Raw genomic sequence first — 7901 nt, forward strand, 5'->3', positions numbered from 1 at the left:
TCAAGGTTCTGTCCTTCATCTTGAATAGCTGAAAGACATACAAAATAATTAGAACAGGAATACTTATGTAATAGAACAATGCTGATTGAAATCCATATCTCTTTTGAATAATTATTCACTAAAACAAAAGTTATATTTTATTACAAATAATGACATAAATTTTATTACAAATAATGACATATAAGGAGTGACTGAATAGCCATATGAACCTACATATATTATTGTCTTTTGTTGCTCGCTATTTGGTGAATCTTGAATCATATTATTATTTTCCTCTTCAACAATTATATCTTCAATGGCATTTTGGTTTGTATCTTCTTCAATCATGTCTATAATTAATATGATTATAGTCATTAAATAGAATAATTTTATTTATTTGTAAGATATATGTGAATTAAATCTACCTTCATTGTCACATTTATCATCAATGATGGGCATTGGCCTTCTGCGACGTTGTCGCCTCTTTTTTTTTTCCCTTTTTGTAAAAATTTTGAACATATAAATGTTAATATCAATGATGAGTTATCTTAATATTAAAAAATATAAGGAGGGTGGTGCATATAGAACATACACCACACTCCTAGGGGGCGCTAACAATAAGCAGCAAACAGTAAGCAGATATATACAGATAATTAAGAGAACATACAATAAACCTAGCACACTTATATCAGATTATTAGAGATGATATGCTCACAAGTGGACCCAGATGATATTGGTATAATCAAATAACAAAATGTCCACACAAAGAATAATCCAAAAGAAAGAAGGCAGCTCTCTGTCATAGGACGGTCATCCTGGTGTGGCGTGATCTATAAGAGAAAGAAGCACAGAGGCGCCAACATGGCCTAGTAACGTCACGGCAGTCGGATACAAAACATCAGCAGGATAGGAAATATACTCACAAGCGTAGCGCACCCAAATGGTGCTATTGTGGCAGCCTGGAACATCAAACAGTGGTCCAGCTCACTGGTGTCTCCAGCCAGATAGAGATGATCCTTGGCAAGGGCCTATCCTATGATGCCTATAAGGGCAAAAAAGGCACACACATAGCCCAGTAACGTTTGTACACCAGATAAAAAAGGATTCAAGGTTGTACTTACAGGAAACAAAGCACCACCAGGTGCAATATCAGCAGTACTGGGACCTCTCAGCCGCCCAGTGGACTGTGGAATCCAATTTGCAGGATGCAGAAAATCACCACTTTGGAAGATAGAACTAGCACACACACTCTGCCCCCAAACAGGAGCAGAATAATTGTGATAAAGCAAGTGTATATTTAAAAACTTTTATTTTAAAAACAGCGACATGTTCCTCAGCCACCACAGGCTGTTTCCTCAGGCTAACCTGATAGCCTGAGGAAACAGCCTGTGGTGGCTGAGGAACATGTCGCTGTTTTTAAAATAAAAGTTTTTAAATATACACTTGCTTTATCACAATTATTCTGCTCCTGTTTGGGGGCAGAGTGTGTGTGCTAGTTCTATCTTCCAAAGTGGTGATTTTCTGCATCCTGCAAATTGGATTCCACAGTCCACTGGGCGGCTGAGAGGTCCCAGTACTGCTGATATTGCACCTGGTGGTGCTTTGTTTCCTGTAAGTACAACCTTGAATCCTTTTTTATCTGGTGTACAAACGTTACTGGGCTATGTGTGTGCCTTTTTTGCCCTTATAGGCATCATAGGATAGGCCCTTGCCAAGGATCATCTCTATCTGGCTGGAGACACCAGTGAGCTGGACCACTGTTTGATGTTCCAGGCTGCCACAATAGCACCATTTGGGTGCGCTATGCTTGTGAGTATATTTCCTATCCTGCTGATGTTTTGTATCCGACTGCCGTGACGTTACTAGGCCATGTTAGCGCCTCTGTGCTTCTTTCTCTTATCTTAATATTATACATTTTAGTAACTATATTCATACCTGTTGTAATTATAGCCTCAGACTCCGGAAAAACAGTCGGTAGTGGATCACAATCAGCTTCTGGACTGGATGGATTCCATTTTATTGGGCGCAGATAACGGGGCCTTTTTCTATTTTTGACTGTAAAAAAGTGAAATACAATTGTATTTATATTGGTAATCGATTTTACAGTACAACATCAGACTGAAACAATTACATTGTTAATACTGTTTCACAAACCGCAATAAAGCTGAAATGGATACAAAAATTGCAATTATATTTTTGTACAAAGTTCAAGATTATGTAAAAAAGTAACAATTAATGACAGATTACAATAAGGTTACAAAATTGATACACAACTATTACATCAATACTTACATTTCATAACATAGCTTCTTATTAGGGTCCTTAATTTAGATTGTCTCCGGATTAGATCATTATAACGCTTCAGGCACTGTTTTCTAGTCCTATTATGGCCAGACAGACGTCTGACCCGTCGAACCATCTCTGATAAAATTGGATTTCTTTTATCCTGTTCCAATGTGAATATCCCCTTCCTTTTTTTCGGAAAATACTTTTCCATTGTATAGGTGATTATCAGTAATTCACCGATGGAAAACTTCTTGGAACGATTCATCATCAATGTCTGTATGTATCTCTCTGACCATAAAACTCCACCCAATAACGGAACTAATTGTTATTGTAATTGCGCATTAAAATATACCCATTTAAAAAATGATTTATGTTTAAAAGAAATAATTAATCGAGTAGAAACTTATTTATTGATCAATATTAAAGAAAAAATATTAAACTAGTGACATCTTTTTGTATAAATATAGATTACATTTAAGTTGTTACAAAGTGCGCAATAACGTGCACTATATTTCTACAGTCGATACAAGATAACTGGCAATTGTTACAATGCGCAATAACTTGGACGATATTTCTACTGTCGATACATTTGTTTTCATAGGTTAAATTTATTTTTAGGGCTATGTTCGTTGTTACTTCAATTGATATATACAAATAGTTTTGAATTTTAAAAATGAATGTATATAAAAATAAAGACACATCAATTTGAAAAAAAAACACATTTGACCAATAGGAATAAAGTAAATTCTAATTGTGCAATCAAATTACAGTTACTAATTTTATTTAAATTATTCATTAATCTATTCATATAACGCCCCATTTCTGTAAAGTTCTGGAACAAAAGTTGTTAGTGATAATTGTTCATTACTTTATTCTGACTTCGAACGAAGACACTATTCTTATTTGCGGCATTTTTTGCTCTAAATTTGCGATGGCTACTGGACTAGCTGGAAAGACGAAAAGTGGCCGAAGTGTGATGTTTAGTCATCGACAAAACTGTATTTTAGTTGAAGTTGTCATCGAACATTATGATGTTATTATCGGCTATCAAGCAAAATCTGTCAACCCTCAAAGAAAAAAGGCAATTTGGAAACAAATTAGTCGTGCTGTGTCAGCAGAGGGTAGTTTTCTTAAAGACGTCAGGGCCTGTCGGAAGCGGGTGAATGATATTCGTAAGAATATTAAAAAAAAAGTATGTAAGGAAAAGCCGTTATCAAAAGGAACTGGTGGAGGCCCCGCATATAGGGCTGAACTGCTCGACTATGAACAGATGCTGTATGCCAGGATGGGGGACGCTGTCGTGGTGGGACTTGATGTCCCATCAGATACCATGGATTTTCGAGGTAAATATCTAATTGATTGCTATTAAACGAATAGTACAGTATATTCTTAACTTATATTTCATGATTCAGACAGAGCATACCCTGGTAATAATTTTTTTATATTAATATTTTTTATTTTTTTATTTTAATATGTATTTAACAAAGTTTGCTTGTAAGCTTGGAAGCAGGACCATTTTTGGTTGAGGACCTGGATACCGCTTGTTGATTGGATGGCTACATTTAAAAAGAAACCAATCCTCAAGCGCTAAACAGGTGTCACACCCAAAAATGGCCACGCTTCTAAACTTAGATTATTTTTTTGGGAAATGAAAGATAATCCAAAAAGAAGAAAATATAAAAATTATAATAGTATTGAATTATAAAGTTTTTTGGAAATTCCATGCTCTATCCGAATAATGAAAGAATAATTTACACTATACTATTTCTTTAACATGTATTTTGTATATTCAGTTTTTCATTTTTTAATTTTAATTATTTTTTATTTTGTTTATATGTACTATAGAAGAACATGAACAGGCGTTTGAAAATGAAATAGAAAATGCCCAGGTGGACCTACCATCCGAGTCTGAGTTGACTAGTGAACATCAACAACCCTCAACATCTTCATGTGATATACCATGCAGGGAAGAAACTACCAGTAAGTAAAAGTATATTACAAAAATGTAAATATCATTTGTATTAATGAAAAGAATGGACAATGAAATGTAATTAATATGTATTAATACGTTTCTTACTTTTCTCCTGAAAATTCTGTTTATGTAAAGAAATTTTATTTAAAAACATATATATGAATATCAATGTATTTATTATTACAGGTGTCAGGGGATTACTACAAACAATGCAGGATTCGTCAATTACATTATTTGATGGTAATTATTGACCTTTTTTTTTTATTTTTTTATTTTTTTTTATTTTTTTTTTATTTTTTTTATTTACATTCATAGATGAAATAGAAATCACATTACAACCACTTGTGACTGACACAGTTTGTCAGGAGGATGATGATGATGAGACACAAATAGAGGGACAAACATCAACACAACTTGAGACACCACATGTAGACGAATCAGAATGTGAGGAAGAGATTGAGGATGCAGAACAATGTCAGATAGATGAACCGGAGAGACCAAATGAATTTGAAAGATTAACAGATATGGCATTGTCTTTCAGAAATGAACAAAATGAATTTTTTAAACAAATGATAGAATTAGAAAAACAGAGAAATAATATACTTCAAGAACAGTTAACTGTGCAAAAGGAGTATTATCAGAAAAAGTTAGAGTTCTTGAATAGACGACATCCTGGTTTATAATTATATTGTTCATATATACAGGTGGCCCTCGGTTTACAACGGTTCAATTTGCGCCGTTTCAGAATAACAACCTTTTTTTTCAGTCATGTGACTGTTATTGAAAAGCATTGAGATGCAGTGCATTTATTAAAATAGCCAGTAGGTGGAGCTGTCCGCTTGTGTTGCAGCAAAGATATGCAAGCCAAGCAAGCTGAAATTAATCAGTTTAACCAGACCTGAGCTATCGAGCAGATTTTAAAGGAACAAGATCTTTCTGTCTATAAATCAGTCCAGATTGGAATGCATAGAAAGAACTGTTTGCAGAAAAATGCAAGTAAAGTGTGATTATTTTATTAGGTTTAAAATGCTGTTTAACAAATGTTTTTGTTCATTTAACTTAGTTTAATTATATATTCTGTGTTGTATGATTATTTTATTAGGTTTATAATGCTGTTTAGCATTTAACGTCTTCATTTCAAAGCTTTACAAATAATGTATTAGGTGTTACTTATGACAATTTTGAGAGGGGCCCGGAACCTAACTCCCTCACTTCCCATTGACTTACATTATAAACTGGGTTTCAATTTACAACGGTTTCGATTTACAACCATTCCTTCTGGAACCTAACCCCAGCGTAAACTGAGGGCTACCTGTACCTTCAAGTTATGGGTTCTAAACTATTTAACGCACTTATAACCTTTGTTAATGTTTATTCGAGTTCACTGTTTTGATGTTAATTTTTTGTGTTTAATAAAGTTTTTTATATTATTAAATAAAAAAATTTAATTTAAAGTAAATAACGAAACTTTTTTTTTTCAAAGTATTCATTTTTTATTCAAAAATAGAAAAAGATATATATAAATATATATATATATATATATATATATATATATATATAAATAACACAACACAACTTTGGTAACAAACTATATCAATTCTATTTAAAAATATATATATATATTTTTATATATATATATATATATATATATATAGATGTATAAATAACACAACACAACTTTGGTATCAAACTATCTAATTTCTTTTATAAAAAAATAAAATTATATATATATATATATATTTTTTATATATATATATATATATATATATATATATATATATATATATATATATATATATATATAGATGTATAAATAACACAACACAACTTTGGTATCAAACTATCTAATTTCTCTTATAAAAAAATAAAATTATATATATATATATATATATATATATATATATATATATATATATACAATTCTATCTATTTTAATTATTAAAAAAAAAACCAAGGTATTTGAATCCAATCAGAAAATTTCCTGAAAAAAAGAAAAAAGGTGTAATTAATAATATAGAACAAACAATATTAACATGTTAATACAATTTTAAGTAGACTTACATCTAAAAAATCGTTCAATAATTTCAAGACGATTTTCCACTCCAGCTCTTGTGGTATGTCTTGTGACAATTTCCTGAGGAACATAAAGATCTTCTGGCACATCCTCCAGACACACCTCATCTATATTTACTTGGGAAATAGCTATATTATGCATTATGCATGACACCAGAATTATGTCATTACATTTCTCTGGGGAATATTGTAGACCACCACCAGAATGGTCCAACACCCGAAATCTCATTTTCAGTACCCCGAATGTACGCTCAATAGCACTCCTTGACGACCTGTGAGATTCGTTGAACTTGATTTCTGTGTATGAGGTATTGGTACAGGTGTCAAGAGCCAAGGCCTACAGGGGTACCCGCTGTCACCTTCAAAAATATAATAAAATTACAAATTAGCTACATGTAACTACAGGTTTATGAGGTTCAAATATGACATTTTATAAATAAATATAAAAATTTTAATATTCACCTAATAGCCAACCGTGTGGCATCTCTCCATGTTCAAATGCTGCAAATAAAGCCGACTGCTTTAATATGTGATAATCGTGGCATGACCCTGGAAAACCTGATCTTACTGCCCAAAACCGAAGGTTAGAGTCACATACTGCTTGAACATTGAGAGAGTGGAAGTGTTTACGATTTCGATATTGCTCCTCCCTTAAAGCTGGTGGTCGAATTGCAATATGTGTGCAATCAATTGCACCTAGGACATTTGGAATGCCGGCAACTTGATAAAAACCAGATTTTACTTGGTGCCATTCATGTACATTCCTTGGCACATATATAAATTTATTTAGATGCTTCAAAATAGCTTTTAAGACAGTCCTCAAATGTCTACAAAAAGAAGGCTGACTTATGCCAATCACTGCACTGGACACAGCCTGAAAACAGCCCGTGGCTAGGAAATGCAAAACTGCCAATAACTTGAGTATTCCAGGTATTGCCCTTGTTCTTCTGGTCTGTGGCTCTAGATCATTCTGTATTAGAACATATAGATTTTGTATGCTCTCACTGTTTAGGCGAAATCTTTTTTTTATCTGATAATCAGATAATGCCTGTAGTCCACAACGAGGTAGAAAAACTCGTGGAACTCTTTGCCGTCTACGTATTGGCAAAATCTGTTCATTTCGTCGATTTTCATGGCCCCTTGCTAAAGAAATTGCAGACAAAATCAGGAAATAATCCATCTTCTGGCGCTGAAAATATGGAGTAAATTAGATGTTCTCCTATCTCTTCATGGAGAACATTAGTAGTCGTATTAGGAGGAGAACTTTAGGCTCTCCAATGGCGCAAAATAATGATAAATATATATTTTGGAGAGAAGTAGGTCGTTTCTTGAATATACACCCAGAAAAGGGCGTTTTAAAGCTTTATTTTGCGCAAATGTGCGCCTAGGCGAGGGACATTGAAGGGCGAGAATTTTGCAGTCGTATTTGCACATTTTTCTGAGTATTTCTGATTGATAAATAGGAGATATATTACGACGGCGTGAATTAAGGCGCAAATTAAGGAGAATATGTTTGATAAATCGAGCCCTTAGAGCATCAAGATGTTAACTCTTAAACATAAAGCAAATGTATTAACTAAAATTACAAAGA

The sequence above is a fragment of the Bombina bombina genome, chromosome 1 (genome assembly GCF_027579735.1).
Source record: "Bombina bombina isolate aBomBom1 chromosome 1, aBomBom1.pri, whole genome shotgun sequence".
Taxonomy (NCBI): domain Eukaryota; kingdom Metazoa; phylum Chordata; class Amphibia; order Anura; family Bombinatoridae; genus Bombina; species Bombina bombina.